This window comes from Oryctolagus cuniculus, chromosome 12 (genome assembly GCF_964237555.1).
Source record: "Oryctolagus cuniculus chromosome 12, mOryCun1.1, whole genome shotgun sequence".
Taxonomy (NCBI): domain Eukaryota; kingdom Metazoa; phylum Chordata; class Mammalia; order Lagomorpha; family Leporidae; genus Oryctolagus; species Oryctolagus cuniculus.
In genome coordinates, this window is record NC_091443.1 from 12,799,507 (window position 1) to 12,825,428 (window position 25,922).

The 25,922-nt window shown below is 46.2% G+C and overlaps 1 long non-coding RNA gene across 1 annotated transcript in view; it reads right to left on the minus strand.

Moving 5' to 3' along the window:
* Nucleotides 1–25,922, minus strand: part of LOC138844600 (uncharacterized) — a 30,339-nt gene continuing 4,417 nt past the window's right edge. The window contains exon 2 of the long non-coding RNA XR_011380567.1: nt 1–25,664. This is a non-coding gene — a long non-coding RNA (uncharacterized lncRNA). The remainder of the gene's footprint in view (nt 25,665–25,922) is intronic.

Below are 25,922 nucleotides of genomic sequence, written 5' to 3' on the forward strand. Positions count from 1 at the left end.
TGCTGGGGACACAGGCTGGGGCGGGGGCGCAGTCCCCACTCCAGGCTAAACACTCTGTTATGAGCACCCATGAAAGAGAAATGGTTAAGAATCACACAAGGTGAGCCATCATGTTCACCTGCCAGGAAAAGACACCTATCTCATTCTACTGCTACAGAATTTTGACACCCTCCCTACCTGCTTTTGCTTTCACCTTGAATAAAAAACAAGCAGGTTTGAAAGACAGAAAAGATACTGGAAAAAGCCAGGGTTTCCAGATAAAATACGGATGTCCAGTGAAAGCTGAGTTTCAGGGAAACAACAAATGTTTTAATATATCAGTATGCCCCTGCAACATTTGAGACATGCTTATAGTACATTATTAATTATGTTCCTGAAATCAACATTTTAAAATAAATTAAAATCCTCAAGCGCAAAAGAAAAAAAATTTTCTGTTAGTCACCAAAGAGAAAGATAAAGCAATATGGGACAAGGCAAAAATGGTGTTTTCTTTTTTACTGTAAATAATAAATCAAAGGCAGCCAGGCCTGCCCATCATTGATAAGAAAAATAATTACTTGGTGTCATTAACATTATTTTTTTATTGTATTTTCCTCTTTGTTCTCCACAATGGTTCTGTATTTTGGACCTCGATATATGAATTTAGGTGGCAAACTCAATATTTAAAGCATATTTCTTGTGATAACATCAATGAAAAAAATCTTTTTTTTGAAACAAAGTATTATTTTATAATTTGCCTCTGATTCAAGATGTTTCAAGCTATCACTAGAGGTGACATCTGGTGTTAACACTTTAAAATGCTCTCTCCAATGCAGAATTGTTGGGTACAGATGTAGTCTCTTGCAATTTATCTCTGGGAAAAGTCATTTTAGAAACTGACAGAGGGAACTTGTACATCTTAATAACTTTTCAGTCCTTCTGAAGTATTTCCTGGATTTCTTTCTTTGCACTTTTTGTAATCTTTTATCTTTCCTCCTCTCTCTGTAACTTTGCCTTTCAAATAAATTTTTTAAAATTTTAAAATTAAATAGGTCATAGATTTAAACATAAAGTTTAAAGTAATATAATTTTAAAGAATTCACAGGGAAATATCTTTAGTACTAGCACTAACAGAAAATTTCTTAGATGCGATCCTGAAAGCACACTAAAAATAATGCTTGATTTCATAAAAAAAAAAAAAAAAAAAAAAAAAAAAAAAAAAAACACACCAATCAAGAACAGACTGTGCCTTGTGGAAAACCCTTTGGCAGAGTTGAAGCTTTGTCACCTCCTCCTCACCCCCCAGGGACTCAGCCAGAGACCTCTGCACTATCTTGCACTCTACCCTCTACCGGTCCACACCTAACACACCTAAACGCCATGAAAATGAGGTCTCCGGGCCAGCTCTATCTTTTTATCTCCACTCACTAGTCTAAGCTGCCAACAGTGCTCTCCAGAAAACTTGCAAGACCACCACTCCCAGTGGTCTTCAAGACCCCCTACTACTCCTAATGAGCTTGGAGGAACCTGCAGGGTCCCTGCTTCTTCTCAGTGATCTCAACAGCCAGAGAGATCTGCCAAATGCACATCTGACCAGGAGTGAACCCTCATCCTATTCAGTAACATCAGAATAGGGTGACACCTGATGGTAGGGGGACATGACCCTGGTACACTGCCCTCTAAGCCTTTGGTTCCAGTTGGTGGAAGAAACAACAGGACAGCTGTTTGGGTGAGACTTGGGCCTGGGGAGCCCAAGCTTGTCTGGCTTGGAACACACTTCCCAGCATTGTGCTGGGAAAAGAGGCACCCTCTCCCCATTATGGACCAGCAGCTACAGGCCTCAGCGATTGAGCTGCCTCCAAGTGGGCAGGCAGGGGCCTCAACACTGGACATCACTGTGATGCAATGACAAGCCTCAAGTGGTGGCCACTCTGGGATTCAGGACACTTGCTCACTTTCCTGTTTTTTCTTGCATTTTCTCACTGGCAGGATGTGTACCACTGGACTGGGTTAGCAATGTGCGGGTCCTTGGACCACATAAAAAAGTTACCCTGCTCTGACTTGCAAGATGAGGGCTCATAATGATTTTATTTTAAAATATAAAAGTGATATAACTCAATTTAAGGCCCTAAAATATTGGAACCAGACATATCCTTCCAAAGACACACCACCTGCTGGAGCCTATCCTGGGGTGCACACAGCACATGCACACAGACACATGTGACAACCTGGTCTACTCTTCTACAAACTTCTGTGGCCCTATATTGCAGGACATTACCATTGCACTGAAACTAAAAATGAGTAAGAAATTAATTAGTGTGTGAAGGGATTGGGACAAGCTCTAAGAAACATGTCTACTGTAGGATTCTTAGGTAAAAATTATGGCACCAATCACCGTAAGAAAGACCATTTGAAATTGAGCTGGGATATAAACTTGAGTCAAGGCTGGGATTCTTAAATCAACATGAAACATCTTAATGGCTTTCCTGGGAGATATTGTGAGGGGTCACTCACATAGATGCAAAATATTAATGATGCAGTTAGCAAGCCACATTATATACTCCAAAAGAAAAAAAAAACCTGGGGTTTTGCTGTTGTTTTATTGTTAACTCCTTAACTCAATCAGATCTGAACTAAATTACCTGAACAAAATTTTCATGATAAAAATGACCTACTCTGACTGGTATTCCTCCTTAAAAATGTCAAGACCCAGGCAGCAGTTTCTGAAATAATTTTACTGAATATTATGAAATAAAACCTCAAAATTCACTGTACAAGCAACAGGAGTCTGTTTCCTATTAGAACTACCAAAGGCAACTACTAAACCCTCTAGAAGTGATCAAGTTTCCTTGAGTGGTAGACTTACTGTGAAATTAACTGGACTGTTTTTCAGTCACTTGTTGCCTTTAATATACATTGGTAGTTATGGAAAACATGCTGTGAAAGTTAATCCTCAAGTTTCAGAAAATATTATACATTAACAGGAACTACTGAAATTGACAAAACTGCCAGAAAATTTTTCTTAGGTTACACACTACTCTACTTAGTATATGCCTTTACAGGCTGAATGTCCCTTACTTGGGGGACTTGGGACAAGAAATGCTTTGGAGTTCAGATTTTTTTTTCTGATTTTGGAATATTTGCATATACATAATAGGGTATCCTGGGAATGCTAGCCAAGCATAAATAAATACAAATTCCTTTGTGTTTAATAGACACCTTACACACATAACCTAAAAGTAACTTTATACAAAATTTCTAGTGCACCTGTATCTCAACTATGAAGTCAGGTGTGGGATTTTCCACTTGGGGCATCATGTTGGTGCTGAAAGTCAGGTGTGGGATTTTCCACTTGGGGCATCATGTTAGTGCTGAAGAACTTTTGAAATTTTGAAAGTTTAAAATTTGGGATTTTCAGTTAGGAATGCTCAATCTACAACAGAGTTTTCTAAAATATTTTTTTTTTAAATTGACAGTAACTGCCATTGCAAGGGCATTCCCCAAACCACAGGCTTGCTGCAGTCTCAGGCTGACAGGGCTGCTGTCAGCCACGTGTGCTGCACAGGAACACTGGCTCACCTGTTCCACACAGCAGTCAGGAAGGCAAAGCTCCCGCAAACATAAAGGAGCCTGATGCTCAGGGAGACTTGTGAATACCAGTGCTAAGCAAGCATCCCTCTGACATACCTGCCAGTACCCAGGAGGGAACTGTGGTGGGGCAGAATGCCCCTGGTTTCTGGTCAGAAGACTTGGGCTGGGCTGAGGCCCCCTTTGCTTAGTCATGTGGTGTCCCTGGACAAGACACTAAACTTTAACTCAGGGTCATCATATGGGACAAGAGAGTAATGTTGCCTCCACTCTGCCTTGCCTCAGGGTCAGTGTGGAAGGTGATGCACAGAGAAGACAGTCACCTGGGAAAGCCACAAATTGCTTCAAAAACCTGCCTCAGGGATGTGGGGTGTCCTTAACATCCAAGGGCTGTTCTCAAACACATCTTAGTCCACACCAAAGCCTCTGGAACATACATGAGAAGTAGACAGTGGCAGTTCTGCAGCTCTGCTGTGCTTCTGCCCACCTACACAATTAATTCGGTGGTTCAGGGGCTAGACGTGCCCATGGCAGTTGGCAACTTTGACCAAGCATAGTGAGAGAAGTGTAGCTGACATACATAAACACACTCCAGAATAAAAAGTCCTCATTTAGGAGTGGGTGTCTGGCCTAACTATTAAGCCGCCACTTAGGATGCCCATATCCCATAGCAGAGTGTCTGGGTTCAAGTCTGGCTCTACTTGTAACTCCAGCTTCTTGCTAAGACCCTGGGAAGCAGCAGGTGATGGATCTAGTAGTTGGGTCCCTGTCATCCCTGTGGGAGACCTAACTGAGTTTCGGGCTCCCAGCTCTGACCTGGCGCATTCCTGCTGTTGAAAGAACTCTGAGAGTACACCAGGGGGTGGGCGATCTCTCCCCTTCCCCTCCTCATGTGCCATCTTGCTGCCTTCCAAATGAGTAAAAATTTGAATCCTCATTTAAATACAAAACCTGCTTCTTGAAAGACCAACACTCTTCTCCCAGATTTCTAAGAGGAACTGCTTATTAACTATGCCTCTGAACTCTTGCTTGGATCCAATATCAACACAAAATACATTCTATGGCCATGATAACTTCATATACTTTGCCTGAAAACCTTCATTCTGGCTTCTACCCACTGGAGCTGTACTTTGGGAGAGCTGGAGACACGATACCTTAACCCAGCAATTCTGCTCCTGGATAATGTGGAGTGACAGGAGCCAGAAGGCAAAGCACATACTCTGTAGGGCCTCATGTATGTCAAGTACAAAACAGGCAGACAAAGCCGTGGTGTCAGAAGTGAGGACAGTGGCTTCCCCAGGGTGCAGTACTGGGAGGGGCTCACAGGGGTGGGGGGTCCTGGTGTCTTCCTGATCTGGGTACAGATTACAGGGTGTGTTCATTTTGTGGGTGTTTGTCAAACCCCAGACTTAGCTGTGCTGCTTTCTGCATGAGGTTCTATTTCCATAATAAGATGCATGGCCAAGGTTAAAGGCGAGGACAGCGAGGGGTGGATTCGCTCATGTCCTGCTCTCAGGAGACTTGTTTTTTCCTACCAGAGAAGCCAGCAGGAGGACAGATTTTCAGAGCCAGCAGCGATGGCGAGTCCCTTTGAGGACTGGTGCCGACAGAGGCTGTGCTTACCACGCATGTGGGGGTGGGGGAGCAGGGAGAGGACACTGGGCAGCCCAGTAATTAAGGCATGCTATTTAACGGTATCACAACCACTCTGAATTCTGACAAGATTCGTGACTCTCTCCAAATTTACTGTGACTCACCTGTGATCTCCTCAAAACTATGACAAAACCCTGACCTACTTAGGACTGTGAAGGCGCCTGCTAGTGACATCCCTGTTTAAGCAATCGTAGAACAAAAGAGAGTCTCTGATCCATGGCTGTGCCCTGCACACCAACGGACGGGCTCACGTTTGCTACCTGCTCTGGTAACTCCAAGTGTCCCATGCAACTCGGGTGACAATCCATCTGGACGACAGGAGAGAGGCTGTCAGGTGTGAGAGCCCCAGGAGCACCACCACCACCCTGGTCCACGTGTCCGGCCTCAAGCTGGCATGCCGCCACATAGTCCTTGGTCCACGGGAGGGAGGAGCAAGCCTGGCTGCCCCTACTCCGTCCTCAGAGTGCCCGGGGTAGGGGCGACCCTGAAGGCTGCTGCACACGACTGCTCTCCTCCAGGCTGGACCAGGGAAAACTGCAACCTCACCCACCTTCAGGTTCTCTGGGACAGAGCCTTTTTTAAACATTTTCCTCATTTTCCAAGCCTCAGTACCGTCTCTTTAAGTCAAGTCTGGATGTTGTCCCCTGCCCTCACCTAGGCTGTTCTTCCAGCTCTTCCTTCTGGGGTTTACCATTGTGAAGCCCAAGTCTACACAGTTCGCACTGAACACGATTAGGGCTGCCTTCCAGGCCACACCTACTGCAAACGTCTGCACAACAGCACAGATGCGACCTCACTGAGCTCGGTAACAATGCACAGCCCCTGCCTGTGTCACAGTCATTATTTCTGGCCTTTTCCCTCTGATCTGCGTATGACTCAAACATTACAGGTCAAGGACTAGCCGGGCCAGTCTGTGTCTCAGCGTCTCATAACGGATCAGAGCCTGGGAGTGCACATTTGTGCTGTTGAGGGCAAGCTCTAAGCTGGGCACCAAACTGGCGGTTTATGGCCTACAATGCCCCTGGGAGTCAGGTTTGCTCCCAGCTAGACCACACAGCCCAGAGAGGAGCGTTCAGGCAGGCCAGGGTGGGTGTGACCTCTGGGGGCGGGCACATGTGTCAGAGCTTTTATCTAGCAGAGACTCTATTGATTCTCCCTGCAAAGCCCTCTGACGTTCCAGGGACATCTTCACTTTGATGGAAAATCTGAATCTCAGGGGACATGAGGGAGCTTTGGTCACCCCATCCTGGGGAGACAGCGTCTCCAGATTGCACAGCCAGAGCTCTCCTGTACCCCAGACCACACACCACACTCCTGGCCAGGAGACTGCCCCGCCCTGCTCCCCTCTGGGCTGCTCCTTCCCTCTCCCGTTCCACTTGAACTCTTGCAGCCCAGGCACCCACAGCACTGCAGCAGCGGATGCAGCAGACACCGGTTCCACAAGACCCCACTCCCCCGTGACACTGGAGATGCCCGCTTGTCCTTGGCCTTCTGCCAACCTGATACAAAGGTCCCTGCCTGTGTCTCATGTGTCCTCATGCACAACTCCCAGATCTCCTGACTGCACAGTCAGTACAATGTGCCCCAAAAGGTGGATAATTCCTGTATGGAATTTATTTTGCTAAGTAACAAGCATTACATACCAAAGCAAACACTCCCAACCCTCTACGAAGGGGAAGACCTGGTTCCAAGCAGGCAGGGTGGTCCAACAGAAGGAAACTGGGGTTGGGAGCCTATCCCACTAAGGACAGTCCTTACCTTCTGTGACTCAGGACCAGGGACCATCCTGTGGCCTCAGTGTCCCAATCTGTGAGCTATAGATGTGGCCACCACTCAGAGAGAACTTGCCTAAGAATGATTGCTGAGACATGCGGAGAGGCCTCACTCTCCCATGGTAACGTCAGAGCCTCCTGCACTGGCTCTTCTTCCCTTCACAGCCTGTGGGGATGCCCTGCTCAGTGGAGGGTGCCAGTGAGAGTCTAGCGATAGCCCTCTTCCTTGCCTTCCAAGCAGCAATTTCCTGTGCTACTGCTTGTTTTAAAAACAACAGTAATGGGGCCGGCGCTGTGGTGCAGTGGGTTAACGCCCTGGCCTGAAGCACTGGTATCCCATATGGGCACTGGTTCGAGACCTGGCTGCTCCGCTTCCAATCCAGCTCCTGCTATGGCCTGGGAATCCTTGGGCCCCTGCACCAACGTGGGAGACCTGGAAGAAGCTCCTGGCTCCTGGCTTTGGATCGGCGCAGCTCCAGCCATTGTGGCCATCTAGGGGGTGAACCAGCGGATGGAAGACCTCTCTTTCTCTCTCTGCCTCTCCTTCTCTCTCTGTGTAACTCTGACATTCAAGTAAAATAAATAAAATATTTTTAAAAATACAAAAACAATAGTAACAATAAAGCAGGATCCTTAGGGGGTGCCAGCCATCTCCACCTTGCCAGGCCCCAGGCCGCACTGCACCTGTAGAATGACAGGAACCCATTTCCCTGGTGACTGCACACACCTTGTCCCATGCTCTCACTTCAAATGATGGAGACCGCTGTGCGCCAGGAGGCTGCAGATGCCTGTCCTTTCTCCTGCCCTGTTCTGCCCCAGACTTGCCATAGGCTTGGTGGAAAGTCACACATGGACACCATCTGGCAATGCCACAGGGACAGCTGGATACTCACACAAATCCATCGTCATGCTCCTGTCCTCTGTAAAGCTGACCACACACTAGTTCTCATACATGGGGCACCCATGGTCCCGACCCTGAGGAGCACCACAGACTGCCTGGCTGGTGGCAGGCTCCAAGAAGGGCCGGCTTGGACATTCCCTGGCCCCTCCCAACACCTCCAGGGACACTCTAGTGACACTCCTTTCCTCTCTGTTCCTCCTCCCCACAGGAGCTCCAGGAGCCAAGTTCTAACCTGGTCCTGCAACATGTGAGTGGGCACGAGGAGCAAACTGCTCCGAGCACAATGACCGAGGCACTGCAAACCCTCAGCGGAAGGGGCCAGGAGCTCTCCCCAATGCCAGGGACTCCACTGCACAAAGGGGCTCACAGACCTGGGGTCAGATAGGTGGCAACTCAGGACCGCAGCACTCTGGAGTGGGATCCCAGGTACTGGACTGATCCAGGGCTGCTTCCTCCTAATTCCACTTACTCTTCTGCTGGGCTGGCTCTCCTGCCTTCCACCCTTGCAACCCTGAAGCTCTGCTCTGTGCATCTCAGGCCTCAGCACCTCCTGGCCTCTGGGCCTGGCACCCTCCAGATTTCCCAATCTGAATCCCCATGGAACCTTGCTTCCAAGAATGGACTCTTCCCACCTGGCCAGAAGTCAGTCCTGGGCTGTGAGGGCCCAGACTGTCTTGTCTTCTTTTTGGCCAAGGCTTGTGGAAGAGGCTGTAATAAGAGAGTCTTCAGATATTCTGCTCAGGACTAAGTAAAGAAAGCTACAATGAGCATGCATGACAGAGATCAGAGTAACACTGTGAAGGAGACACACTGAACACCCTCTAAAGCAGGAATAAAGGAAGAACTCTAACAGTGGAACAAGAGAGAGCAAGAACCGTGGCCCACGATGACCTGCCAGGCTGCACTGGAGCGATTCATCTACTCGCCCTGGAGCATGTCCCCAGCAAAACCATAGCAATCAATATTCTGTTCACCAACCACAGCCTATTCTGTTAATGCAGGCCACGTGGCCACTGAAACCTCCATTTAAGGAGGATATTTAATCACACAGACAAGGCTCAAGAAATGATGCCAGGTGAGAAGAAAAACCAAGCCAGATAATACATTCTTTGCACATATGATTGTTTATTTCTTCTCCAGTTAGTATTTTCTTATAGAATACTTGCACTTTCATGAGAAAACATTCAGAACAAAAGTCAGTGGAATGAATAAAAAAGATGGCACAAAGTCAAAGACAGCAAGATCTAATGACGGATTAAATGTAGAGACAGAGACAGGAAAGAGCCGAGAGCCACCCCACTGCTCCCTGGGGACACCTTCCGCCCTCCCCCAGGCTGGGATAAGGAAGCATGGGCCTGCTGTGGCCGGGGCACCTGGTGGATGGATGGGTCTGCAAGGAGCTGGTGCAGGGCATCAGGGCAAGCATCAATGTATGACCCTTCACCCTTCTCCCAGGTGCTACTATAACCCCTGGTGCTGTGTGCTCCTGAGAAAATTCTACCTCTTTCCTAACACGCAGAACAGTGCCCAGAGTCAGGCCATCACACACACTTGCCAGGTGCCAAGGACATTATGGAAATGAATGAAGGGGTGTGGCGACACATTAAAGAGCAGGTCAGGGGCTCTGCTCCACTTAGGATGACTAGTGACTTTCCCACCCTTCATTGCCAGAAGGGGGCCGTTTGTAAAGACCCCAGATCACAGTGACTTGGTAACACACACTTCACTCCAGGGAAGCAGTGAAATGAGCTCAGGCCCCCACATCTACTGTGCATGTGAGAGTATCACTGTGTTCCTGCAGGGCTGTGTGGGTGCACTGGGAATGTAAGGGATTGCAACAAGGAATGCACCTTCCTGTGAGAACTGAAAAGACCCTTTCCACTCTCACGGCCGTGCAAACCACGACCACCATGACAGAGGTGCCTGCGGCTAAGATTCACAAAGGCACGGAGTCCTGCAACTTGCTCTCCAGGAGCCAGACCCTAACTTCAGAGGTCTCAGAGCAACAAAGATGCTGTGATGTGAGGCCATGGCTTGCAGTTGTAGGCTTACTGCCTGCAGATGCTAAGCAGGGGAAGGCAGGCAGAGGCTCTCAGAGGGGAAACTGGAAAAGCTGTCAAGGGAGAGGAAAGGCAGGCATTTTGGTCCTTTAAGGAAAGATGCTGTTGGCCTTGCAGGGAAGGGCAGAAGCCGCAATGGGTGTAAGGCAGTCATGCACTGTGGTGTGCCTGGGAGGAGGGGGTATGCAGATCAGTCTGCCAGCGGACTGTCTAACCTTGAACTTCAAGCAAGGTTACTCAATTTTAGGCAAGAGTCTGAAATATTTTTTTTCTAATTTGCTATAAGTGAGCTTGTGGTAGATCAGAAACCTCAGATACATATCATCTGTGTAACAGTCTCCAGAGTATCCCGGTCATCAGTGTAAGGACTGCCTCTCTCCTTTCTCTCCCTGACTCAGCAGTCATCTCTTGAGGTATCATGTACTAGCCCACATCCAAAGCTTTGCATTTTTAATCTCGTTGATACAACATAAAGAAGCAAACAAGCAGACTTCCAGAAATACGGCATGCTCGTTGGTGAAGAGCTGCCGAATCCTCTGCCTCTGCCCAGCTGGCAGGGCTCCTTGATGGGTCAAACACGGCTCCAACCACAGCCAAGTGCTCAAAGTAAGGAAACTGTTCACTGGGCACTCTCAGGCCTTGGCACATAAATGTACCAGTCACTGCCCCTTCCTTCCAGGGCTCCAGTCCAAGCTGTTCGAACTTCAGAGCATGCCACGTAGCAGGCCCGCAGAATCCCTGGCTTGTGGCTGGCCCTGACACCCACACCCACCGCACTTCTACACTCCTCACTGCAAGCCAGATGACAGACACACAGACACAACCTCAGATGGCACTCAGCTCAGCCAGCCACTTAGTGTCCCAAGCCACTCCCGCAACAAGCTGACATACCAAGTGGCCCAGGGAACCCTTGGACCTCATATGCCTGACACCTGCACTCAGAGGCCAAGTTGAAGATGAGGATGCACTCATGTGACAGAGCACAAGCAGCAGCGACATCAGACCCAGCAAACAGTAGGAAAGGAGACAACTCCCCATCCCACCACCACCGAAACACTCAGGAAACAAATGAGTATTCAGAGACCGTAAAATCAGTGCCTTAAGTGATCGATTCATGCATGTTTAAAGTGATCAAAATCCTAACCAAACAGTATGGCACTATTAAAAATAACAGGGAGACGGGAAGTGAAGGGTACTTAGGGCAATGAGACCCATGATCACAGAAACGGAAGGCAAAGTGGTTGATTTCTATAGTGGATTGAATGGATTCGGTAGAGAACAGATGAGTGAAGTGGAAGGCAGCACTGAGGAAATTATCCAGAATGTACTATGGGTTGGTAGAAAAGGGATGAGGAAACAGAACGGCTAAGACAAAGGAGGACAGAATGAAAGGGACTCATAAGTGATTAACTAAAGAAGGCAACGAGGGAGAAGTGGCGCGGGCAGTCTTTGAAGACCTAATGGTAACGGTGTCCTGGAGTTGACTCCAGATAAGAATCGTCTACTAGGGGAAGCCCAGAGAAGCCGAGTGACGGATGGCCCATTTTTTATCTTCTCAGGTATCCTAAGGTCAGGAGGCAACATTTTCCAGCATCTCACACATTCTGGTCATAGGGGTGAACCCAGGATACAGCCTGTACCAAAGTAACAGGGATGTTTGTCTTTCTCCCACTTGTGCAACAGCACCATCATGGAGTGGGTCATGTGAAAGGATTCCTTGTGTCCTGCTGATTTCCTGTCTACAGAGATGCCAGGGTGAGGCCCTTCTGGCTTCCTTGGGGCCACAGTCCACCAATTATTCATCCCTGTGACTGACAACCTCCTGTGAACGCTGCAAACTTGAAGGAAGACAGAGAAAGAAGAAAAATATTTAGAAGCTTTGGATTATTGTCTTTTTAACACACGGTAGGTTCCCCCCAGCAATTGAAGACAGTGAGCGTGGCTGCTCTCTCGGTTCTGCATCATTTGGCTGACAGGTGCTCCAGGGACAGTTAGCCAAAGAAGCTGTACACAGAAGAGCCTGCCACAGGCCATGCAGGGGCCAAACCCTCACCAACTGTCATTCCTTAGGACTCAGATGTCTCACTTCTAAGTTTCCATGGCCTTGACAAGATGAAGAGATTCTGGAAAATAAAGTTTTTCCTCCTTTTTAATTTTTAATTTACAAAATAAAAATTGTTAGATAGTACTACAATTAGTTCCCAGATGCTTTTTACCCTTTTCCCTATTAACATTTCATTTTAGTATATTAACATATAACAACTATTTATAACTGAGTATTAAAAATATAAATTATTTGGAAGGCAGGAATACAGAAAGAGAGAGAGAGAAAATATTCCAACTGCTGGTTCATTCCTCAAATGGCCTACAACAGTGGGGCCAGCCTAAAGCCAGGAGCCAACAACTCCATCTCGGTCTCCCACATGAGTAGCAAGGACAAAGTTACTTGAACCACCATCTGCTGCCTCCCAGGAAAATGAATCAGAAGCAGAGCTGGGCCTTGATCCTAGGTACTCCAATATGGGATGTGAGTACCTCAAGTGGAAACTTAGCTACTACACAAATCACCTACTCTGCATCTTAAATTTATTATAAGTAACTTGTTCCAAAATATAGTTTGGATTCATAGATTTGCAGAGAGATCATAAAAGAATACACAATATTCATAAGGTTCAACTCAACCAACCCAACAAGGTAACTACACACCTCCTTGGTAGGTCTAAGTTAGATACTTATGAAGGCAGCATGCACTAAAAAGATAGGCAACTGACAAACGGCATGGCCACTGGTTGGCTCATCCATAAAGTGAGGATAAACACTGATACTTCCCTCACTGCTGGCTATGAAATCTAAATTAGATAACTAATATGATAAAGTGATAGTTACTCTTGCTGCTTCTAATTTATAGAAAATAACTTAATGGGGGCTGGCACTGTGGCATAGTAGGTTAAGCCTCCTCTTTGTGGCACCAGCATCCCATGTGGGCACCAGTTCATGTCCTGGCTGCTTCACTTCTGATCCAGCTTTCTGCTTATGGCCTGGGAAAGCAGTGGGAGACTGCCTAAGTTATTGGGCTCCGACACCCACATGGGACACCTGAAAGTAGCTCCTGGTTCCTGGCTTCGGATCAGCCCAGCTCCAACCATTGCTGCCATTTGGGGAGTGAACCAACTGATGGAAGATCTCTCTCTCTCTCTCTCTCTCTGTGCCTCTGTCTGTCTGTAACTCTGCCTCTCAAATAAATAAATCTTTTAAAAAATAATTTTAAATTAATGTTTTCATTAAATCATTACAGCAGTGGGTGTCACTCAAGGATTCATTTGATTCATGTCCAAAAGGTCACATAGATTTCCAAAATGTAGATGGTCACTCCAAGGTCACCAGGACCAAGCAGGATGCAGGATCAGGCAGAGAAAGAGTGGGGTAGATGTCTAGTGTGGTACCTGCCTGCCTCCCATCTCCCCAGGCTGCTGTGCAAGAAGGGCCTGCATGTCATCTGAGGCTGCCAGATCTCTCATACAATAGCTCATCTGATTGAACAGAGGGCTTTTGTGAAAAAGTGTTCTGGAGTAAAACAAAAACTCTATTTGGAAAAGGAACCCCAAAGTTACTACACAATGCCCAGCCCATGTGCAAAACAGTGACTGTTTCTCTTTCTCAAAGCACAAGGAGTCTCCAAAGGTGAGAAAAATCCCTCTCCACCATCCACCAGACAGCAGCTTCCCCGCTTGCAGCGAACAATGTAATCCTCCACATTTTCTCTGAAACTTTCAAAAACAATGAAAAAGGAGCGCGTGTGTGCATGACAGAGAGAGAGAGAGAGAGAGAGAGAGAGAGAGAGAGAGGCTAAAAGGAGAAATCCATTTCACCCCCAACACATCAAGGAGTCAGATACAACCACAAACCACAAACCACTGAGTATGCCAGAACCAATGCAATCAGGAATGGACATGGCAAGCCAGCCCCTGCTCCTGCCCCTGGGGAACCACAAGCTCTGTTGGGAGAAGTGGCCTGGCCCTGCTGTGGTTTGCCATGAATAATCACAAGGACGTGGGAATGGAGGTGCTGGGCAAGCCTGAGCTTGTGCACTTGGCCTCATACAGAAAGGAAGGCAGCCAATGCAGGCAGAAACGCAGAAGATCTGCTGTAAGCAACACCCAGCTTCCACAGTGAAAACAGGAGAACACGGCCCATCCTGGGCAAAGGAAATTCATTTGGATAAAGTGCATTTCTTTTTTTTTTTTTTTTTTTTTTTTTTAATTTTTTTTTTATTTTTTTGACAGGCAGAGTGGACAGTGAGAGAGAGAGAGACAGAGAGAAAGGTCTTCCTTTTGCCGTTGGTTCACCCTCCAATGGCCGCTGCGGCCAGCGCGCTGCGGCCGGCGCACCGCGCTGATCCGATGGCAGGAGCCAGGAGCCAGGTGCTTTTCCTGGTCTCCACAAAATTGAATTAAACGTACGCCTTGCTCTAGCCTCATGGCACCTCTCCTGCTCCACTCTTCAACGTAGTCCTGAGCAAGAGGGTAGCTGGCATGGGAGTCAAGCACACAAAAGGGTGTAGGGAAGGAGAAGGAACAAATGCAGGTGCCTGGGAAAGTACTCAGAAAAAGCTGAATACTTGTTGTAGCAAAACCTGCCATAGTCTCTGAGTTTGTTTTTTTTTTTCCACCATAACAAACTACTACAAACCAAGTGGCTTCAAACAACAGAAGTGTGCAATCTCCTGGAGGTTAGAAGGACAAAATGGGTCTCGCTGAGCTAAAGTCAAGGTGTTGTTAGGGCTGGGCCTTTCAGAGGCTCTGGGGGAGGATCTGCTCCTCACCTTTTACAGTTCCTAGAGGCTGCCCTCATTCCTTGGCTTGTGGTCTCTGCCAAGATTGCAACACTCTGATCTTTGCTCCCACTGTCAATCTCCTCTGACGGTGACCCTCTTGCCTTATGACCGATTACCTGTGACCCACCTGGAGTCTACCTGGGTAGTCCATGATCACTTTGCCATCTCAAAGTCCACACCTGAATCTCATCTGCAAATTCCTATTTGATGTGTACGGTGACACATATACAGCTTCTGGGAACTATCTTGGGGATAATTATTCTGCTTATCACAGCCAAAATCCTTCTTCTTTGCCTTCTCCAGCTTCTAGAATCTCACACATGCTTTGCATTATACCTCCAATAATGCTGGGCTGAGCCCTTCTCACATTATCATTTCTCTGATTATCACTCTTTTGTCTCCCTCTTTCCACTTTTAAGACCCTTTTTATTACAACGAGCTCATGAAAATAATCAAGGATAATCTCCCTATTTTAAATTTATCTGAGTAGCAAATTTAATTTCATATTCAACTTTATCTTTTTCAATTACTGTTCTTTTTTGCTATGTAAAGTAACATATAGATTCTTGGATTAGAAAACTAACATCTTTGAGGTGCCATTATCCTGACTACTGTACTCTTCCAGAAAGGAAAAATAGTCATCATAGAGACTACAAACCAAAAGAAAGAGAAGGAAATGGGATTTAAAAATTAAAGTCAGTGATGTAGAGATGAAAACCATATTGAAAGCAATTAAATAAAAGAATAAAGACACAGAGACAAATGAAATAGGAAATGATATGAAGTATTAAGTTTATCAAAGAGATGACACAGATATATAACACAAATGAAATAAAGTATATATAATTTACATATTTTGAACTGTTAGCAGAAGAAAGGCTGATGACATAATACAAGAAAACTACTGAAACAAAGTGACTTGTCTGTTAATTGCAAAAGTATACTATGCTTAGTTTAAAAGAAAGTGATAGAGAAAGACCAACAACCAGACACAGCCTGGTAAGATTCTTGAACTGAAACAATCATATGATCATCTAGTGGAAACAGGTTCACTTCAAATTTCTCCACAAAAACACCCAGTTCTAAAAGACCACAGACATTTCTACACTGCTTTATAGGAAATTATATGACTCAAGAACTTTGTAGCAAGTTGAGAACTATTTTCAAACTTGCAAGAATCCATAAATGGGGGGCATCAGCCAATTGAGAAAAGAGCAGAGGTGAGGAAAACAGAGCAGGCAGTGAAGACAAACTCCATATTAACTCTCGGGAGATTGAAAGGGGAATTGTAGGGAAAAAAGAAGCCCTCAAGATCTACCTTCTAGAGCTACCAACAGAAAGCCTGAGACCACGTAATCCTAGAACCCATTTAAACACAGCACTAAAAATAAGTCACTATGGAATTACCCCAGGGAGGAAAATTTTATGTGCTTTGACAAATAAGAAATTATAACGTAAGTAACAAAATAGGGAAATGGATGTCAGATGAAGGAAGAACTGGTAGGTAAATTTAGTCATCTTTCAAGGCCTGAGTTGACGCCAATTCTAAACACAGAACTTTTAGCAAACAGCAAAACCCAGGAAACAGATACATCACAGTTTCCCCCTAACTTTATAAGATTGAATGGTGACTGTCACTGTCTCCTAAACCCATCTCCTCTTCTTCCTGGGCACTCAGCTAAGCAACAATGCAACAGGCTATGCACTGAATGCTCCCGCACTCCTGCCGTTCTACAGGAGCTATCATCTGGGAGGGACTGCTGAGTAAATGGGACCGTCTGGTCTACCCACACAGACCTTTTAGGAACTCTCATACTCCAAGAACAGGACACTTAGCTTACACTCAGAAAATCTTTTTGCTTAATGAAAGTAATTGTTAATGGAGTACTTTTTATTTGAAGTATTATAAACTAAGAACAGAATAATCTCAAGCATTGTATGCTTCTATGTATCTGAACATGGAAAAAAAAGACAGATACTTGAGCAGCCATAGAATATTTCTAGTAGGATGTACAAGGAGCAACTAATGGTGGTGGCTCTTGAGAAACAAATGCAGATACGGGATGAGAAAACAACTCATATTTTACTATATAGCCTTATTCTACCTGAATTTACTCTTTTAACCTTTGCAAACATTAGCTTTTCTCATGAAAAAAGGATGAATAAGCAAATGATAAAGGAAAAAGGTACGATGGCTTTATTTTTACAGAGGGGAATAGTTCCCCCACCCCCACCACATCTGCAGCTTTGCTTTCTGTGGTTTGCTACCCATGCTCAACTGTGATCTGAAAATATTAATATCTGTCTTGAGTCTTTCAGGAGAAAGAGATCACAGTCACACAGTCTTATTACAGTATACTGTTATAACTGTTACGCTTCATTATCTCTTACTGTGCCTAATTTATAAACTAAACTGTATAATAGGTACATATAGGGAAAAGCATAGTATATAATGGGCTCAGACTGCCTGTGTTTCAGGAATCCACTGGGGTTCTTGGGAGTCATCCCTGGAGAATCAGGAGGGAAGACTGCAATGTCCACCCTTCTACTCTTCCATATGCACAGCCAGACTGGTAAAGCTGGGAACAGGAAGTAGAGCTGAAGACGTCCTATACCAGTTTTATCATTGTAGATGTCCATATTTCTCATCTTTCATAAAACATTTCCCCAAACAGATGAGTCTACTCAAAACACCAAAGAGCAAAGTGGGCCTCTCTCACAGAGTCATCTTCTCAAGCCACCCCCCAACCTCTCTTAATCAAACTCATTAATAATCTATTGAAAAATAGAACAAAGGAATCAACAATCTCTTGGTGTACTTCCTAGAGAGGGAAGAACATAAGTAAAAACTGACACATACCCAAAGGGTTCTGGCTGTCTTTTCTGGCTCTGAGCTGTTTTCTGTCCTTGGAGCACCACACAATCCAATGGAGGAGGGGCTGGGCCTGGCTGGACTCAGCACTGGGGGTCTTGTGGCCGCTTGCTGAGACCCTCCCCTCTCATGGGTGACCTCTACTAACAACTCATAGTAGGCACCTGCTGATTACCCTCCCTTTGTCCTCACAACAATCCTGGTCTTTACCCTTGTTTCCCAGTGTGGAAATGTAAGTGTAGATCAGGGAGATGCCTCCTTGAGGTCCCTCAGGTCTGAGTGATAGAGCAGGTCTTACACATCGTGCTGGCCCAAGCTTGTGATGTCTCACAGGAAAGGTAGTCAAGCCCAAGGTGATTGTTCCTGTCCTGGGGGAAGGAGACTAGGAGAGCATCTGACTAGAGCTGACAGGGGCCACCCTGGACCTTCTGTCACCTGTGGCAGGTTCCATGTATGGAGACCTTGAGGCTGGGAGGTGAACTGGCTCAGCCGACAGAAAGTGAACCCCATGTGGTGTCTGGGATTGGGGTATCTCATCCAGTCCCAGGAACTCAGGGGCTTCCCTGTAGGCCTTTGGGAACCTACACCCTTCCTGTTGGATAAGCAGAGCATGTAGAGATGCTGAGCTTGTCCTCTCAGAAGTCCAGGAGCTCATGGAAGGGGACAGAAAGGGCAGGGAAGGCCCCTGGGCAGTCAGGGCAGAGTCCACTGCACTCAGGGCCCCAAGCATGGGGTCTGTCTGGCAGACACACATGGGGCTCGGGCTGGCCTTACTGAAGTGCCTGGAATGTGTTCAGGATGAGCAGAGGGGTCAAAAAACAGAGTTTCTAAAGTGTTATCAGCTCAGGGATTTGGGAGAGACAGTAGACTCTCTGAGAGACTCTGGAGGCAGACCCAAGGGGCAGGGTTGCAGCCTAATGCCTACTGTGACCTCAGACCAAACTTCAGGCCGCGTTATGACCCACCCTTGCTTGCTGTGAGCCCCTGGAGTCTAGTACCAGCCTGCTGGGCCATTTTCCTCTGAGTATCCCCAAGCCAACAGGAGGTACCACCTAACATTTCACACCAAATTCCGCATGCCTCCAAAGGACTTCTCAATCTTCCTACCTTCTCCCCAGCTTCTGTTGATTCTGAGGAGTATATGGAATAACAATGGCCACATTAACCAAGTCTGTGAGGTTTTATGCAGTTTACAAAGCGTAGCCTCAAGTCCTGATGAAGAAACTGAAGCTGGGTTGTCAGGGCCCTGCCTCCTCTGAAGAGAGCACCAGGGGCTGCCTGACCACTGCCTGGCCACCATGTGAGAGCCATCACGCCCACCGTCCCCGGTGGAGCTTCAGCTGCAGCCTCCCTTGATCCCGAGAGCTGCTCAAATGCTGTGTTACGCCTCTGTTTTCCTTGCGTCATCAGGGCTCGGCCCAGGCAAGTGCCCAGCATCTGCCAGTGTGGCTTCCAGAGACATCTTTCTCATGCCATCCTCTGTCAGCCCACAGAACACCACCAAGAATTGCGGGTGAGAGGTTGCTGCCCGCCTCTCGGCTGGGTGAGGAACTCACGGACAGGGCATCAGGGCTCGGTCCCTGCTTCAGCACTGGCTCGGTAGCTCTGTGAATTCAGATGCTCATGCCATCCCGTTGGGGAGTGGACGGCCAATGGGCTTCCAGCATGGAAGACATCTTTGCTGCTCTTCCTCAGTGTTAGGGAGAAGCTGACAGGAAGTACAAAGGCTTTGGGGCTGGGGGGTGGGGGTGTGTGTCTTAATTTGATCCTGGACTGCTCCTCCATGGCCTGAAATACCAGACTTGCTGCTCTCTCTGGTGTCCTGGGCATCTCCCATACCACAGAAGGGGAACACCTGACTGCACACTCTCCTGCACCCCTGAGGTCCCATGCCCAGGCTCCAGAGCCACCCAGGTGCACCCAGAGCAGGGCACTGAGGGGTGGAAGGTGCTTATAATTCTCTTCCGAAAGTGAGCTTTTTTGAACTGCAAGCCTTCACTTCGGTATAGTATGTGTAGTGGTTCAGTTACTTCTCAGGCAACTTTTGAAGGAGAGAGAACACTGAATGGGGGGCATGATGAAGATGGTTAATTATTTTTAAAGTTCCCAGCAGCTCTTCATCCAGAAAGCATGGTATCCCACTCAATATGGTGGGGACAAGAGACAGGTGTATCATTGCTTCATGGTCCTGTTCTGTTATGGGAAGTCAGGTAGATCTTCGTCTCCTGCCAAACTAATAATGAGCCAGGAGACAGGAATGTTGTTCAGAGGCAGAAAAGTGAGGACTGAGGGGTCCGGTAGTCTCCTAGAAACCTCTGAAAGTGGGGTTCCATGCCTCCGAGACAGGCACTGAGGTCACAAGAGGGCAGCGGTGCAAGGTGACTGAGGTGGACAGTGCAGCCACTGGCCCAGTTATAGTCAGGATGTCAAAGGAGTCCCTGGGGCCAACACCGTGGCTCACTTGGTTAATCCTCCCCCTGCGGTGCTGGTATCCCATATGGGCTCCGGGTTCTAGTCCCGGTTGCTCCTCTTCCAGTCCAGCTCTCTGCTGTGGCCCGGGAGTACAGTGGAGGATGGCCCAGGTGCTTGGGCCCTTGCACCGGCATGGGAGACCAGGAAGAAGCATTTGGCTCCTGGCTTCGGATCAGCGCAGCGTCAGCCGTAGCGACCATTTTGGGGGTGAACCAACAGAAGGAAGACCTTTCTTTTTGTCTCTCTCTCTCACTAACTCTGCCTGTCAAAAAAAAAAAAAAAAAAAAAAAAAAAAAAGGAGTCCCTGTTGAAGTATTATGCCAGTGGCCGCACGCCTCCTGTGCACAGCAGTGCATGATGTAGGAGACTCCATTCATTAAAGGACCACAAAACCAGACAGGAACAAGAGGCTGGGGGGAAGAGGGTGAGGCTCCGGGATGATGCGCATTTGCCAAATGCCCAAGGAGAGGGAAGCAGACCTCACAGAACAGGGCAGCACTGCCAGCTCAGGGCAGAAAGCTTCACACAGGGAAACATGCTTAAGGAGCCACAGCAGTATTTGCTTTCACAGGCATATAAAACTGTAGAGATCCTGTTAGAAAACCCAGGGATATGAGAGCAAGGGCTGGGCTTTGGTCTCAGCTCACACCCCCTGCCCCACTACATGCTGACTCAACAGTCTCACTTCTTAGTGGGCTCCTCTGTGACAGCCTCAGGGTAGTCAGGTCTTCTCAAATGGGTGACGTTTACAGACACTAATTAAGTTACCAGGGAGGTAGTGGCTAAGTCCATCAGGCCAAAGGAAATCAGGTGAGGGGCCCTACCTGAGGCCCAAAGGCTGGGCATGCCAGGTACACAGGCAAGTACCACATTCTAGGTACGCAGGAGAGTCTCACAGTTGCGTCAGATAGCTGCCCTCAGAACCCTCCCCTATAGAATGGGAACAACTTCCCTCCCAATGACAGAGTTGTTGTGAGGGCCAAGTAAGATAATGTATATGGAAGCATTTTGCAAACTGTAAAACACTATGAAAGATTTAATAATAAAGATCATATAACATTAATATAATAATAAAGATTTAATAATATGTCTTTGCAAGTTAATAAACTTGGTAAATACTATTAGTTATGGCTAAGGTTTTTAAAGTTTTAATCATGGAATTTTATTCTTTTTGTTCTTGTTATTTCACTAATATTTTTAACTTGAAGATAAAAATTGTATATATTTACGATATATAGTATAACACTTTGAAATGCATATACACTGTAGAAAGGCTAAATTAAGTTAATTAACATATCTACGACCTCACACATGTATCTTTTTCTTGTTGGGAGAACACTTTTCAAATATACAATACATTGTCATTAAATGTGGTCAGTATGTTGAACCATTGATTTCCTAAAGGTAAACCTTGTTATGCCAGCTCTACATTCACTTAAATGATATCAAGTTATCATTTGGTCTAACAGTGAAAGTTTTACACATTCATCTTACAAATGCCTTTCCATTTCTTGGTTTATGGAGACCAACTTCCTCTCTCTCCACCTGGGGGGGGGGGGCGGTAACGTGTACTAAGGGAAGGAGGACTCCTTGCCTGTCCCGCTTTTACCTTGACCCATCTCTCTCCCATTTTAAAGTCACAAAGACTTCCTTGAGGCCAGCACTTTTCAACCTCACAGTCCATGGGGTGCTTTCACAAAGGTTCTGGTGGGTGCCCAGGCAAGATCCACGGCTGACAGCAGAAGCTCTGGGAGTGGCACCCAGACGCTGTTTTATCGGTTGTATACTTGATTTTTCCTTTTAATTGGCATGTGATTATACATATTTATGGAGTACAATATAATAATTTAGTACATACAATGTGTAATGATCAAATCAGGGTAATATCTCACAGGTTGAGTTGCTCACGTACTACAGAACACCAGCAGTGTTGCCTCCTATCTATCTATATTATTATTATTTTTTTTTTGACAGGCAGAGTTAGAGAGAGAGAGAAAGGTCTTCCTTCCGTTGGTTCACCCCCAAATGGCCGCCACAGCTGGTGCGCTGAGCTGATCCAAAGCCAGGAGCCAGGTGCTTTCTCCTGGTCTCCCATGTGGGTACAGGGCCCAAGGACTTGGGCCATCCTCCACTGCACTCCCAGGCCACAACAGAGAGCTGGACTGGAAGAGGGGCAACCAGGACAGAATCCAGCGCCCCAACCTGGACTAGAACCCTGGGATGCTGGCGCCGCAGGCGGAGGATTAGCCTAGTGAGCCGCAGCGCCGGCCTCTATCTGTATTTTGATACCTGTTACTTAACCTCACTCTACTCACTCCTTCTCCCTACTCTTCAAAGCTTCTAGCAATCCCTATTCTACTCTCTTCAACAACAATTTTTTGGCTCCCATTACCACAAAGTGGGTGGGAATTACAGCACATCATATTAAGTGCAATAAGCCAGGCATGGAAAGACAGGCATTAGGATTTTTAAAACACTCATATCATTGCAATGGGTAGTGTAGGACCTCCAGGTTGGGCCTTTCGGAGAGGCCAGACACCCCCAGACTGGAGACTGAGCGTGCACCCAACAGTGAAACAGGCCGGACAGTGGGATCTTCTCTCTAGGAGGAGATTCTGAGGTTGAGGCTTTGCCATTATTTTTAACATGAGAAGTTAATGTCATCAATCATCTTAATCACCACATGTCTTACCCGTCTCCCATGATGCATTTTCTCCTTCCAAAAGGATTGTTTCAAATATGACCCCTTCAGGGACCTGTCGTTTTTCTCTTTTCTAACATTAATGTTTTCAAGGAAGCACAACTAAATTATCTTATTTTAAAAAAACTATAGTGCATCTTACCAAATAGATGCGGCTGATTACTCCTTATGACTACATTCAACGTTTGTGATATATGAAATGGAAACTAGCAAACCATACACTCTGCTGACAGGCTAGTCTCATTAAGGCTAATCAGTAAACAATCAGTTTTTGCTGTTGTTTATTTGCAGCCTAAGCAAATAAAATTTTGCATGCTACTGAACTGGGAACTAAAGTTTGCAATGCTTCAAATTTTATATGAGCAACATTCTTAACTACAATGCTTCTACACTCATGGGAGCTGAGTAACTGTAGAGAGAATAATTAAAATTTTAACTTTAATTCCCGGAGGGCTATTAACTGCATTTAACAAACATGAATTGAGAGCCGTGCTGAGCAAGGTGCCTGCAAGAAGTAACAGGGGTGAAAGCCCAAGCAGCTTCTCCAGGGCTGAACAGTCTGGGGCTGGGGGGCAGGTGGGGCAGGGCATTGTGGGCCACACAACTCAGTTTCCTAACTGTAAATACTTGTACCAGCGCTCAGCATTCCCCTCAACCCTGGAAATGAAGACTAATATTGTTACCAGATACACCATTTTTCCTACTTGTTCTCTCACAGTAAGGAGTAGGGCTTTCTTACTCCTTGATTAGTCAGCACTTTGGGAGAACCAAGGAATTAATTTTGCAGAGAATCATGGAGTTGAATGAGATAGCACAAGTCAGGAAGCAACAATTCTTCCTTTGAGAATACACCCCAAATGTGGGTCTGGGTTCGGGGAGGGAGGTGCACAGCCTGAAGGAGCCCTCCTCTGAGCCAGGAGCTCACTCTCTCCCAGTGTAGGGTCAAGCCCTCATCAGTACTCCCCAGGCAGGGAAGGATCATAACATCAATGCAGTAACACACTGATCTTCTGCCCATTCACCTTAAATGGGAAGCAGTGGGGATGACTTGTCCATGTCCACTCCTCTCCTGGGAGCCTGAAGCCATTAGCAGCTTGTGATAATGCATTTCTGAACACACCACGTGCCACACTGTAAATGTAATCCATCAGCTCTGGCAGAAGTAACCTCAGGAAACCATGGTGCATGTAGAAGACTCAGGAGGGCTGACCAAGCCAAGAGCATATACCATGTTTGATAACCCAGACTTAAGTAAGTGCTTCAAGTGCACAGTCAGCACCTTAAACAAGATAGATTTTTACAGAATAATCAAGATATGTGAACAAACTGCAACCTATCCTTGCAATTCTAGGACATATGTTCCTGAGAAATCCATTTGACCTTTCAACTTGCCTACACAGTTAACTACAGACCCAGAGCTTTCACTCAACCTAGCAAGCAACAGGACTTCCCAAGTTTCCATGTCCTTCCTCGTGGAAATCTATCATCCCAGAGATGACTGAGACCTCTGTCCCTTTAACACAGTCAATGACAACGACAAAAAATGCCCTGTGGTCTCCTTTATAGCCCAGGGACTTGCTCTAGAAATGGCAGTAGGCCCAGCAAGAGAACATGCTCCTCTATCCACCAGTTGTTCACATAAAGGATTAATCTTGCCTCAATTCCAAGGGTAAGAATGTGTGTTCTGTAAAGATCCCATGCAGTGAGCCTTTGGAAGCTCCCTATTCAGAGCACCAAGACTTATGAGATGGAACATGATTCTTAGGGAGTTCACCAACTACTCTGACTTAGGGGAACTGCATTTAGCATTGTTTACCAGTTAACGACTCTAAATAAACCTGAAGAGTTGCCAAGCCATAGAAGACCCTTCATACTTTAGCCTGCATCTCCTTCCTCTACCCCAAAATAATCAAATCAAGTTCTTACAAGCAATATCTTGGGTTACAAGTGCAAACTGTAACTACATCAAGTGGCATAGGAGAAACTGGGCTGGTGGAAAGTTAGAGAGACTAACCTCAATTCCTTTTTACTGCAATAATTCCTTTTATTGATCTTTACAATTTATGAACTCACTGCATATTCTTACTTATCTGTTCTATCCCAATGCGTGCAGGATGGCCAGAAAGATATTCTGCCCTTGGGAACCACCTGGGACTGTGCACAAGGTCACACCGTTCATCATCCAGTCCTAGTTGGCTGCCAATTTGTTCCATTTATTTTAACTGTTCAGTGGTTATTCTTTCAAGAAATGGTATGACATTATTTGAAAGACAGGCTGAACAAACATCCCAATTCAAACATTTTAAAAAGAAAAAGTTAATTATATGTACCTTGGATGTTGAAGAATTTTTCTTTAAAGACACCAAAAATTACACATGCAAATGTGTTGTCAACACTCCATTAAGAAGCGTTGTTTACAAGACTCAAATCATTAGAGGAACTGTGGGGAGATGATTTGTAACCCTGGTGGGGACTCTGGACCCTCAAGATGAGAAGGAACCACACTGGTTCTGCAGAAGGGGTGATGAGGATCCGTGGAGGAGGACACATCATGTCCCAGGGTACCAGGCACTGTGTAGTCTCTTCTGCAACAAGGATAGACCAGGCCAGCCCTGAGCTGACTGTAAGAACCAGGAGAGCCTGACGGGGACAATTCCTAAGATGGAAGCACAGGAGTGAGGTGGGATGTCTGTGTCAGTTCTGAGAGCAGTAGAACTAGGGTCTTCTTAGAGGTGGTATGGCTCCACCTGGCATGGACAGTGCCAGGGATGCATGTCTGTGCCTGCTCCATACAGCCTCTTCAGTCAACCTCCTAAATCCTTGTCCGATTAACTGAAAAATATTAATCGAATTGCACACAGGAATGGGTGTGTGGTCTGTTCACACCAATCCCTAGTACCACATGAAATTGCAATAATCTAATAAAACAATTGAATGAAATGCTAAGCAGGAAAATGGATTCCAAAGGTCTAATTTTACATTTCATAAAATTCAATACTGCATCTTACTCATGTATATTCATTCAGACATCAAATTTCCATCATATTTGTAAGAAAACCAAGTGAGAATAAACTATGCTGAAACAGAACA